We start from the raw sequence: 13,489 nt of genomic DNA, 5'->3' as shown, positions 1-13,489 counted from the left end.
AGGATGATATGCATTAATAAGGCTGCTATGATAGCCCAGTCTCCAAGGAAAGACCACAGCTCAAACAACCGCAATGTAATGCTGCACTGACACCATGTTACAGGTCAAAAACAGCATTCCACTGATGGTGTGATTCACACTGCCCATTTTGGGCCAGATTTATCACGGTTTTGTGTACCCCTTGCACCATGCAAGGGGGTGCAAGGATGACACAAAACCTAAGTGAGATTTATCAAGCCACCCAAGGCCACCTTGTGTGGCCCTGCATTGCTTAATAAAACTGGAGTAACACAAGGCAGCGCAAATCACTGCCTTGCATTACTCTACCACAGGGAGGAGTTCCATGGGAAGAGTGAGGGTGTTCCCACACATCCACCCATAGATTTTAGTAAGCCCGGGCAGGTAACTACGCTCCGGCAGTGGAGTTTACATAGTTCTGCCTACTCCGCGTTCCGTTGCAGACGAGGAGTTCAGGCAAAACTAGGACTCCTTGGCGGTGCGTAGTTAGCCGGCCCCTCCACCCTTCCAAAGTAATTAAAAGTAATTAAAAAGGCACTTACCTGCCCTGTGGCTGCCTCCTCCTCAACATGGCCACTCTCCTGCCTCCTTGTCGCTGTCCTGCTTCACTGATAAGTTGATAACCCCTACGTTGTACGTCTTGCACGTGCGCACGTGCAAGATGCACAACGTAGGGGTTATTAGTGAAGAAGGATGCCAAGGAGAATGCAGGAGAGCAGCCATGTTGAAGAAGAGGCAGCCATAGGGCAGGCAAGTGCCTTTTTAATTACTTTTTAAATTACTTTGGGAGGGGGGAGTGCACAGAGCGGAGCAAAGTTCCACGGAGTTGCTTTCCAACTCTGTGGAACTTCGCATAAAGGCACTATGCCTGCTCCACCCAGGGTTAGATTTGAGCACATTCCCAGATTTATCATTAGTGGTAGACCTAATAATGCTTCAAAATGATACGCCTCCCCAGGTGAGGCATAACAAGTAGAAATATCATTATTTCACTTTGTTTTTAACTCTTCTACATGTGCAGGATAGAAAGAGGGAAATACCTCTAAGGATAGCTGTTTTTTTTCAGGAAGGTGCCCCTTCCTGCACAAAAGCAATCATGCCTGCAGCGCAGGCACTCTTGCACCATGGTGCTAGGCAGCACTGTGTGCACCAGTGCAGGCAGCAAGCAGGAATGAGCCATATAATGTTAAATACATCTCATTCCTGCCCTCTCCCTTTCACGCAACACAGCAAGATGGCTTGCTGCATTGCATGTTAATTTGTTAAATAGGGCCCTTCGTTTCTAGAATAAAACCAGGGGCCCTCTAGAGAAGCAGGAGAAATGATAATAATAAAAAAACACAAACAGGTTACAAAAAGGATTTCACTGACATTGGGCTTTGTACATAATACAAGCATTAACATCCTGCTGATTTCCTGTTCATTAATATTTCAAGCAGCACAATGCAGCAAGTCACCTTGCTGTGCTGCATGAAAGGGCAGGAATGCACTATATTTAACATTATACAGCACATTCCTGCATTTTCCCAGCGTAGGCACACTTTTGGCTGCCTATCACCAACGTAGACACCCATGGGTCATGTTGCAAGGGTGCTTGCATTGTAGGCAGGTTTGTTTTTATGCAGGAAAGGACACCTTCCTGCACAAAAAAAATCCTGAGGCATTGTTACTCTTTCTCTGTGTGCTGCAGAATGAAGGACATGTATAAAGAAGAATGAATGAGAAGAAATTAAGATATTTCTCCTCGTTACACCTCGCCTAGGGAGGCATGGCATTTTAGCGCATTTTGACTCATTCCCAGGTCTGCCACTAATGGTAAATCTTGAAATGCGCCAACAAACATGGGAGGATGTTTGGGAACACTCTTGCTCCATTTGTGGAATGCCTCCCTGCTGCAGAGTAACGCAAGGCAGAGATGTGCGCTGCCTTGCATTTCTTTAGCTTTATCAAGCCATGCAGGGCCATGCAAGGTGGCCTTGCGAGGCTTTATATAAGTCACTTAGGTTATGCATCTCCCTTGTGCCCCCTTGTGTAGTGCAAGGGAGTGTGATACAATACCTTGATAAATATGTCACTTTTTCTGTTGCCAAAGGCCCCTTTGGTAACAGCAAAAGTGTTACTTCAAAAATATTGTATTTAAAAAAGAGATCTATGTGAATAGGCTCAAGTTATAAGGACTCCTCAGGCAGTCCCCTTCAGGTTTTTGCTCTTTTTTACTTTTCAATTTTTATGATGGCTCATCCTCCTTTGGCTTCTTCCTGGCTTTCCCAAACCATTACGTTTCTTGTTATGTGTTTAATGTAATTTCCTTTTCTGGTTCTTTTACATTTTAAGGGCCTCAGTCTCGTTGCAGGGTATGTCATAACAAAGACGTGTTCCTTAGTTTGTTTCTTCACTCCCTTCACTTGATGATCCTGACTCTTCACTCTTGGGAATTCCTTGCCTGGATTCCTGACTCCTGTTTTTTCCAACCCTGTGCAGCCTTCATCAGCAAGGTATTTTTTTATACCTGTGTGTTTTTTCCTGCTGAGAAAGTGGCAGCTTCTCTAGGGCACTTGCATATCACAAATTCCAGTGTGTTGTAACATTGTGGCTTCCAGAAACAGTTGCACCTTACCTCGGGCAGTTAAGGACCCAAATCTGGATTGCAGGTAAGTGCCTACCCCTGAACATTGGTCAGCTGCCAGTCCTGTGTGTGAATTAGCTAGTGACTGAAGAATTTCTTACTCGCAATTCTCATGACTCCCTCACACTCATATTGTTTCAGCACCTACTTACTTGGGGGCATATTATCAAGGAAGGTGTTAAAAATTATTGCTGGTTTAGCGGCAGAAAACTGCCGCTAAAGCGGCGATAATGGGCTTGATATTATGCCCTTGAGAATTCCAATAGAAGTCCATGTTCTGGTGTGAACATGGGCTTCTATTGGAATTCTCCAGGGCATATTATCAAGGTCACTATCGCCGCTTTAGCGGCGATTTTCTGCCGCTAAACCGGCGATACTTTTAACGCCATCCTTGATAATATGCCCCTTGGTTTGATACAAAAATTCTCTGAAGCCCTCCAACGAAACTGATTGTTTTCATCCTCCACAAGAAGGAGCTATTGCTTTGTCCTAGCTACTTCCCTCTTGGTGGACTTAGAGCCTCAGTGTCTAGGAAGGCCATAAGACTAAATGGGATTAATTATTGCCGCCATTGTTTGATATAAGCATGACAAAAAAGTGTTAAGGCTTTTGTTTGTTTTAGCTACATTGCTTTGTCCCTTTCCAAAATGCCTATCTTTTTTTTAATTGATAATTTTTTGACAACACTCCTAATTTCCTGGCCCCTCAGGCCAAGCCATTGCCCTCTGGGAGAACGGTCACTAACATCAAGACAGCAATGTATATTGAGCCTCTAATGCAGGGCAAAGAGACAGTTTCCTCTTATACAAGCAAATGACACATTGTTGAGGGGTACTTTTCCACTACATTTTCAAAGTCTACTTTCACTTTTGCATTCAATTTTAGAATCCACGTGAACATAAACTTTGTATTATTTCACCAGACTTTTCCCAGGTGGGGATATTTAAAATGATTTATATCTAGACATCTTCATGGAAAGCTTTATCTACTTAGTCAAAACCACCAAATACCAGCGTATTCCAGTGTATCCCGTTGCTTGTTTACATTCAGCGGTTTTGTAATGATCTAGGCCATCCGGAGTTTTTTGAGAAGCTAGAGACACTAGACCTTATTAGTAAGGATTCTCTAAAGAACGAAATTATGACACATCTGGAGAATATCAGACTGACATCCGAAATCTGCAAACCCACTGTTCTGAAAAAGATGATTTTAAGAACTACTGATATGCAACCCTACCTTATAGCAGTTTTAAATTCAAGACATAGGTTTGTCTTGACTCGTTTAAGACTGGGGACTTTCCACCGGTTGGACAGTTTTCCAAACATGAATGACTGGACCACAATTTTAACCAGTTGCCCCTGTAGTGATGTCATGGCTCAGAACACTTTGCATGTGGTGGTTTTTTGCAAGTTTTATCATTATCAGAGGAAGCGCCACATTATACCGATTTTAAGAGGTGCACACTTCACGCAATGTTGACCTGCGTATTTATATTTACAGTCCTTGCTGTCTCTGGAGATTTGTTGTAGTATGGCAACTTTTATGTGGGTAGTTTTCAACATTAGACAGAAGATCCTTTTAACTCTCCCACAGTAAAGAGTTTACAGTGTAATCTCTATGGGGTCTGGCCGGGTGGCGATATGTGCTTGAAATACACATCATCTATTGTATTTTTAAGTTCCTATAACTGTCTAGATTTGAGTATGCTTGCTAGGGCAGGTGGGAGCACATGGGGGACCCAACATGAGGTTTTTGTCTTCCTTCTCCACTAGTTTTGCTGAATTACGGATAATACTGCCATAGGAACTTTGTGTTAATGCAGGGAAAACAATCTACCCAGTTAGTCTTTAACCATTAAGTGCTGCACATCATTTCCCTGTACTAATATCCTGTGGCATTTTTATTTGATCGAAAACCTCCTTTTACTAATTTGTTTCTAAGATATTATTATGCATATATTCTGAGCTGATCCTATGAATTGTAGCTATCTTTTTAATGTTTTTATATTTATACTGTTTTATAGATTACTTTTATTAATGGCTGATTGACTCCAAATAAAGTTATTAAACGACTTGTCTGACATATAAATTAGGTTTTCCAAAATGGTAAAGGCATATTCCCCTCCCCTGCTTCACTGCAGAACTTTTAAACTGCAATCCAGCCATTGCACATTATCCATGTGCCAATCAAGTTTGTCATTTATATGGGTGGTATGAATACACACTTCAGTCCACATATGACTTTTACATTTTAAACCACTGGTGCCATTTCTGTGGCAGCTTAAAATATATCAATTGGGTGAAGCCAATTTTGAAGTACCATTTAAGGGTAAATCACATGCTTTGTGACTCTGGATAGCAGTAACACTGCACACAGAGACTCAATAACAGCAAACATAAGGCCCAGAAAAACATTTTGGGGTGGCCACAGAGATACGGTGACTTTGCAACAGTATGTCATTAAAGCACTGCCAAACTACAAAATCATCACATCTGCTATATTGACCTACACAAGTGTAACATCCGCCATATCACTGTGCACTCCCAGGGCTCAAGGAAGAACCATCCCAGTAGTTGGAGAAAAGAGGATTCAGTCACCTGGCTGGGCAAAAAACAGTGATTTAGTCATGTTGATCTTTACTTATTTATTAACTTTTACTCTATTTTTTCTAAATTGATGTCGGATTTTTCTTGTGTGGTGATTCAATTTATTGCTGTTTGCAGTGCTGCATACATTACACATGGCCTCTAAGTTAAGCCTGACGACTAATATGACAAAATACCAGAGGATTAATCATGGCTTAATTTGACATTTGCTTGTGAGTACAACCTGACAAGGATTCTGGTTGTTCCTTGAGTAGTGTTTCACCCCCCCTCAACCAGTAACCCAATTTCTTACATCAAGTAACTATAACACATGTGCTAAAGTAACTATATATCCCACCTTTGCTAGGAACTGCTTCTAACCTCATATATTACATCACTCATGACATGGTCTGTGACATCACTGATGACATCACTGGTGAATGATTAAGTGTCTCAGTGAATGTATGTCAGTTGGTGTAAGTGGTTACATAGGTGTGTGAGTGCGTACATGCGATTTTGTATGGGTGAATGATTGGTTGTCTGAATACCTCTATGGTTGTCTGATTGTGTGGGTAAGTGAGGGTGTGTGTGACTGCCTGTATGAATGAGTGAGTGGGTTAGTCAGTGGCTCTATGGTTTAGAGAGTGTGTGTGTGAAGGGCTGTATGGATGAGTGAGTGTGTGTATGACTGTGTCAATGAGTGAATGAATGTGTCAGTGGTATATGGGTGAGTAACTGGATATGTGAAAGGCAGAATTGAGGAGTGATGGAGTATGTGATCGAATGTATGGGTGAGTGAGTGAATGTAAGAGTGGATGTATGGGTGATTGTGTGCTTCTGTCAGTGACTGTATACGTGATTAGGTATGCGTTAGTATCTGTATGAGTAAGTGAGTGACTGTGTGTGTAATTGTATGGGTGAGTAAGTAGCTGTTGTGACTGACTGCATGAGTGAGTGAGTAGGTGTGTGAGTAGCTCTAAAGGTGACTGACTCAGTGTGTGAATGTTTGTATGGATGTATAAGTAGATATATCATTTGCTGTTTTAGTGAGCTAATGGGCATATGAGTATCTGTATGGGTGAATGAGTGGATGTGTATAATCCTATGAATCAGTGAATGGGTGTGTTAGTCCTGGTTTGGGTATGTGAATCAGTTTGAGAATTTGTGGAAGTTGGTGTGGGTGTATGAAGCATTATATGGGAAGTGAGTGGGTGTGTCAGAGATTCTGTGGACGAAGTCATCAGTGATGTCATCAGTGATGTTATTGACCATGTCATGAGTGACATAATATGTGAGGTCATAAGCAATGCATTGCTGGGGTGCGAGTTAGAGTTAGCTCAGCTAACTATAACTGCTGAATTTTTCTGGTTTTGTATGAGTGAAACATTAACCTAACTATAAGATCTTTGTACCCTTTGTTTTTTCAGTGAATTTCTACAGTTTTTTAAATGCTAATTCCTAACTATAACATCTCTGTAACCTTTGGGTTTTTAGGGAATCGCTATGTTTTTTTTAATAGTTTTTACTTATTAATGGATTTCTCTAATCTTTTTTAAATTGTTTTAATATTTTCTATGTATTTTTAAAAAGTTAAAAAAAATGTATAATCACTCATTTAAAATGTATGTAAGGTCAGCTGATTACATACTGGTACTGTTATATATTTGAAAGTTTAGAATTTTTAGAAATGTTATATGTTGTAGTTGTTTTATAATTTTGCAGAGTATGATATCAAATGATAAAATTAACCCATTTGTTGCGTGTGTCGGCCAATGGCCGTTGCGACCACTACCTCCATAGTGCTGGGACCGTCCGTTGGCCGACGCAGCCCCGCCCACGCATGGAAACGTCTGCACCGCGGCAGATTCTTCGACGCGCTAAAGGGGTTAAGCTTAGACAGAGAAAATTTGTGTTCAGTATTTTGAGATTACTTTATTCACTGTTTTCATCAAAATACATTTTTGTATGGCAACTGTTAACAATGTAAATGGTGTATTGTTGTGTTATTATCACAAATATTTTGTTTCTATAAGTATTTTATTTTTTGTTAAAAAAATGGCATCAGCACCAGTGGCAGACCTACGAATTTGGTGAGTGAATCTGTCATACAAATGCAAGTGTAAAATACATATTTGCACTGAAATAATATTTATTTTTAAGTAAGAGGTTTATTACTGAAGTAAACAAATTAGTATTAGTGTACTTGTGAGATATTTTTATGACATTTAGACCAGATTTTTATGGGCGTGGCACTGTCGCGTACTGGTCGTGTCAGGATCATGACCTCTCGTATTTTTTATAATGTTGAATACAGTTAAAAAAAATGTATACATTTAAATTGGGCTGAATTACAAGTAGAGTAGTAAAATTAAATTGAGGATATTCTAAAGTTATTTTAAAAGTGATTATTAAGTATATTATAGAACCGCGACGGTGTCGCTGACTGTGCCGGCAGGTATTTTCGGGATCGGATAGGAGTTGCGACTTCGAAATATGGCCTGTGCATAATTTAAATAACTGGTTTAGTTAATGACTTTTCACTAAAATACTTAAAATCAAATTACTAGTAGTAATTTATACTTTTAAGTTAAATTTAACACATAATACGGGCGCCCAACATATACACCATGGGGACATGAGCCTGTTGCTATGTCATGTCACAGGGAAAGAAAGCTTTTGATTGGTTAAAAGCTTTTTATTCTGTTAAAAGGAGGATTCAACATCTGTTTCCTTCTTCATCGTTTGTGTCTGCATCTGTGGACACCATTTTGTATTGTCTGCACCTATGTTTTAATCTTTTTTAGTGTTTTGACAAACTGGTTGGAAAAGGAAATGGTATCTCCACATTTGTGAGAAAAAAAAGAACTGGAAGGTGTTGAGGAGGTTGAAGAACCAGTAAAGAAAAGGAAACAGCGCATTGTTTGGACCTATTTCAATATCTATGAAGGTGAGAAAAAGGTGAATGGGAGGAAGGTCATCTGCTCCCTGTGCAGCAGGGTCTTGTAAAGAAGATTGGAGAAGAAGTATTCCTGTGGAATATCGTTCATGAAAAAACATATGGAGACAATGCACCCAACTCGCCTTGCAAGGGAATTTATGGCTAGGGAGAAGAGGGAGCTAGCTGCACTAGGTGAATTAGATCAGTCTTCTACATCTGGTGCAGTTGTACTCACAGCACCACTACCAAAGATCTTTCCTAAATTGGCGGATGCTGGAATGCACTATAGAAAGTAAAAAACCATGTTCTGCATTGGTGAGCAGTCGATCTCTGTTATTACTACTGTCGTTAAGGAACATAAATGTAATATTTTTAGATGGATTTCCGGTGTGTAACAGAGGTAGTATAGTACCTCGAGGCTTGTTTATATGTGTTTTCTTGCCCCTAGGCACACTCGCTGAGGTCTCTAGAAAGATGCTAACACTCAGAAGAGGTTATTATAAAGGAACAGTGGTCCCATTCAATTCGAGTAAATTAAAGTGCCACAATTAGTTCAATGAAAAATTGGGTATTTTATGTTTGAAGACAATGCAAAAATAACTAAAAGATTACAGTAAATAGTGAGAAAAAGTAAAACAGTGAGTGAGTTGGTGGCAGGGTAATAGGAAATCAGCCGATTTCCGGTACCCAGGCAAGTGATTTAAAAGGTGACTTTTTGGTGCTCAAAGGTAATTGTAAACAAAAAGTCAGTAAAACATTTCATACTCCGACATTTCAATTTGGTAATACACTGGAGTTTAGAAATGAATGTCGACGACGTTTCGATCCCTTAACGAGTGGTGGGATCTCTTCAGGACAAGGAATTGATAATTAATTGCCTGGGAATTAGCCTAGTGGGGAGGGGGAGAAAAAATAACAAAATGCAAAGTTAGGAAGAGAGCATAGGAAGAGTAAAGGGAGGCGAGAGTAGTTTGAGGGTTATATGCGAGAAGGGAGGGATGTTGAGGGGGTGGTGCAGAAACTAGATAAAAAGGTGGTCGGAACTTACAGTGAGAGGAAGACCCAATCAATAAGTAACTGTTGCGCAGCCGCGCCAAGACCAATACTAGACGGTTTAAGTGTTGTAGTCCGGAATGAAGTATAGGCGAGAGATGGAGCCTGTGGAGGAGAGGGAGAGTCAATGCTGGGGAGGAGTGCAGGAGCGCAGGGTGCAAGTAGAGGAAGGTTGGGCAAGGGCTTACCAGAGATATGGTGGGACACTAATTAGATGAAGCACCCCGTCAGAAACCGTCTCAGACCAAGGCTCGACGGATGTCGTAATTCCGTGTGGGCGGAAAAGTGAGCCTGCAGGTGAATAGGAGGGTTAGGAGGAGGTGAGGATACTACCATACTATCCCCCCTTAATCCCTTCAGGCCCTACATACAAGAATGGAAACGTTACATCGATGATATTTTCCTAATATGGAACAGTAACACAGACCACCTCGCTCAATTCCATAACTGGCTTAATCATCACAGCAATGGTTTAAAATTTACTGTTAACAGCAGTAAAGAACAAATAGCCTTCCTGGATCTCACTATCATTGCTCGCAACGAGGGTCTCTACACCACCCTTTACCGCAAACCCACTGAGAAAAACACTCTTTTGGCATACAGCAGTCACCACCCCAGAGCCCTTCGCGACTCACTTCCATACTCACAATTCTTGCGGATACGGCGCAATTGCTTCCTCAAACAAGACTATTTTTCTGAAGCTAACCTGCTACTCAAAAAATTGACTGACAGAGGTTACCCACGTAAATTAGTCAAGAGATCGCTAAAAAGAGCCTGGTATTGCCCGAGGGAAACTCTACTCACTCCCAAGGATAAGAAACAGAACGACAAACTTGTGTGTGTCACTACCTTTACACCAATTTCTAGCATAGTGAAAAAATGTATCAAGAGACATTGGCCTACACTTAATGCTGGAAATCTCCGTATAGAGTGCCCCATTTTTGCATTTAAAAAGAACAAGAGTATTAAGGATCATCTAGTCAGGGCCGCAATTCCAGAACCAAACAGGGACTCTACCCTGAGAACCTTTTGTAATCTACCACGACTAGTGGGCCACTTCAAATGTACTAGCTGTAGTGTCTGCTGCCTCACATTGGATACTAAAACCTTCGTGCATGCTAACATTAACGTCACCTTGAACAATTTTTCTAATTGTAACACCAATAATGTTATATATGCCATAACATGCCCGTGTAATTTGATCAATGTGGGACAAACTACGCAGAAAATCAGGATTCGCATTTGTCAGCATAGAAGCAGAATCCGCTGCAAGACGGCTAATGCTCCTCTTGTTGAACATTTCACACAACTTAATCATACCGAGGACGACTTGAGATGGCAGGTGATCAGCGTTATCACACAGTCCACAAGGAACATGAACATTGCATCTGTCCTCAACAAAGAGGAACTCAAATGGATAATTCGCTGTGATAGCCATCACTCTGGACTGAACCGACTTGAGGACTGGTCCAATCTACTCTAATCCTTGAATATCTCTATGTGTACACTTAGCCATGCGTAAAATTACTGAAATGTGTTTTCTCTCTAAATTTATGGACCAAGAATCGAGCAATTTTCCGGCCATTCCATGCCCTCTACCCCCTTCTTTCCACTCCCCTTGTTATAACTGAATTATTCTAACACTATACTAACTTATCCCCCCTTTCTTCCCCTCTCTACTGTTTCTCGCCCCTCATCCTGAGGCGCTACTTTCCTTACAATTTCTTCCCTATCTGTGTCACCTTCGTAATTCCTGTCTCTATGGGCTTCCTTGACCTTCCATCATGTCCGCCCTCTTATTCCACTCCACCTTGGCCCTCTTCGCTTTCAATTACTGGGCGGTTCCGATTCCCAGGTTACTTCCGTCCCACTGAGGCTCCATTCACACAGCCCTCTTATTCCACTCCACCTTGGCCCTCTTCGCTTTCAATTACTGGGCGGTTCCGATTCCCAGGTTACTTCCGTCCCACTGAGGCTCCATTCACACAGCCCGCACCCTGACGCTTAGCCGGATCCTCGCAAGCTCCCCAGGTGAGACACACTCGCTCGCTCACTTCTTCTTCCCCCACATTACTCGCTCATTCTCACTGGTTTCCCTCCCTCCCTTCCATAGGTCTTCGTGGTATATGCGGCGTGCATCATACATTTTCCTACGCTTTTTTCCGGACTACCGCCCCACGGTGAGTTTAATTCCACATGTCCCGTTACCATCACACCACCCCCCACCCCCTCCTTGCTCACTATCCCTTCCTTCTCCCCACAGGATATAGGTTCCGAACCCATCGACAAGCCCGGCCGGGCTGCTTCGGACTTCCAATCGGTTTGCAACTCAGACCTGACTCGCCACTATTGTACCAAATACCTCTCCCTATTCTTCACCGCTCCCCTGGTAAGCCGTAGCCCGTCCTTCTCCCCTTACTCACACATTCAGTTACTTCCTCACCTCCTCCTAACCCTCCTATTCTCCTGCAGGCTCACTTTTCCGCCCACACGGAATTACGACATCCGTCGAGCCTTGGTCTGAGACGGTTTCTGACGGGGCGCTTCATCTAATTAGTGTCCCACCATATCTCTGGTAAGCCCTTGCCCAACCTTCCTCTACTTGCACCCTGCGCTCCTGCACTCCTCCCCAGCATTGACTCTCCCTCTCCTCCACAGGCTCCATCTCTCGCCTATACTTCATTCCGGACTACAACACTTAAACCGTCTAGTGTTGGTCTTGGCGCGGCTGCGCAACAGTTACTTATTGATTGGGTCTTCCTCTCACTGTAAGTTCCGACCACCTTTTTATCTAGTTTCTGCACCACCCCCTCAACATCCCTCCCTTCTCGCATATAACCCTCAAACTACTCTCGCCTCCCTTTACTCTTCCTATGCTCTCTTCCTAACTTTGCATTTTGTTATTTTTTCTCCCCCTCCCCACTAGGCTAATTCCCAGGCAATTAATTATTAATTCCTTGTCCTGAAGAGATCCCACCACTCGTTAAGGGATCGAAACGTCGTCGACATTCATTTCTAAACTCCAGTGTATTACCAAATTGAAATGTCGGAGTATGAAATGTTTTACTGACTTTTTGTTTACAATTACCTTTGAGCACCAAAAAGTCACCTTTTAAATCACTTGCCTGGGTACCGGAAATCGGCTGATTTCCTATTACCCTGCCACCAACTCACTCACTGTTTTACTTTTTCTCACTATTTACTGTAATCTTTTAGTTATTTTTGCATTGTCTTCAAACATAAAATACCCAATTTTTCATTGAACTAATTGTGGCACTTTAATTGACTCGAATTGAATGGGACCACTGTTCCTTTATAATAATGTTTACACCCTTGGTCCCTTCTGACTCCTAGGGTCTCCTTGTTCCTTATAAACAACACTCAGAAGAGGGACATGACAGAAGTCACACTTTGATTATTGCTTAGGGGTGGAATTGCAAGCTGTGTCTCTCCAATGAAACTGGTAGAGCAAACAGATATATGCTTGTGGGACTGAATGCTGAAGTAGCTCTGTCCATATTTGCTCAAGAGAAGGACAGACTGTATAGTTTTTAAGTTAGGGTCATCAGCTGCAGCACATATGTCAGAATATACATACAAGTAGAGACATACCCGAGACATGGTAGCAGTAAGACATTCAAACTTGACAGAGTATGCTTTGAGTTTAAGTCACAAACCTATCTGCTACCTTTTTGCAGTGTACCTCCGTAGAGACTTTTATGGAGTCGGATACAGCTTAAAACATTTGGCAACATGTTTTAAACTCACTTTTATCTTCCAGTTTCATTAGAGAGGCAGAGCTCCCAATGCCAGGCCTAAGCCAAAATGAAAGGACGACACCTCTCATGGCACTTTTCCGAGTGTCAGCATCTTACCAGAGACTTCAATGAATGTGTCAGTGCCTTTTTAGGGGTAAGATGACACATGTAAATAAGCCTATAGGTACCAGATTACCTGTGTTTCACAGCGCATGCTCTCTAAATGTGTGTAGGAGAAGCTGCATGGGTCACTTTCTCCTCCTTAGGCAGGGTAGCTACGTATGAAGCTTTATGTTCAATTAATTCCTTGACGCCTCCTTAGCTAAGACATCTCTGCATTTCTGGGAGTGAACTGAATACTGAAGTAGCCCTGTCAATCTTTCTCAAAGGGAATGTTAGACTGTATAGTTTTGAAGTTAGGGTCAACAGCTGCAGGAATATATAGTCTATCATACCCCTGCACTAATATTGTCAGAGCTACTTCAGCATTCAGTCCCAGGAGCACAGATCT

General features: G+C 42.0%; 1 long non-coding RNA gene across 1 annotated transcript; it reads left to right on the top strand.

The window, feature by feature from the left end:
* The first annotated feature begins 11,171 nt into the window (after positions 1-11,171).
* On the top strand, positions 11,172-11,611 carry LOC146856004 (uncharacterized). The gene is made up of 3 exons (XR_014980892.1): positions 11,172-11,251; positions 11,334-11,400; positions 11,484-11,611. It is a non-coding gene; the product is annotated as an uncharacterized LOC146856004 (long non-coding RNA).
* Positions 11,612-13,489: the final 1,878 nt, after the last annotated feature.

Source organism: Triturus cristatus, chromosome 4_1, assembly GCF_964204655.1.
Source record: "Triturus cristatus chromosome 4_1, aTriCri1.1, whole genome shotgun sequence".
Taxonomy (NCBI): Eukaryota; Metazoa; Chordata; class Amphibia; order Caudata; family Salamandridae; genus Triturus; species Triturus cristatus.
Note: the sequence above shows the minus strand (reverse complement) of the source record. Positions and strands in the feature narration are given on the sequence as shown.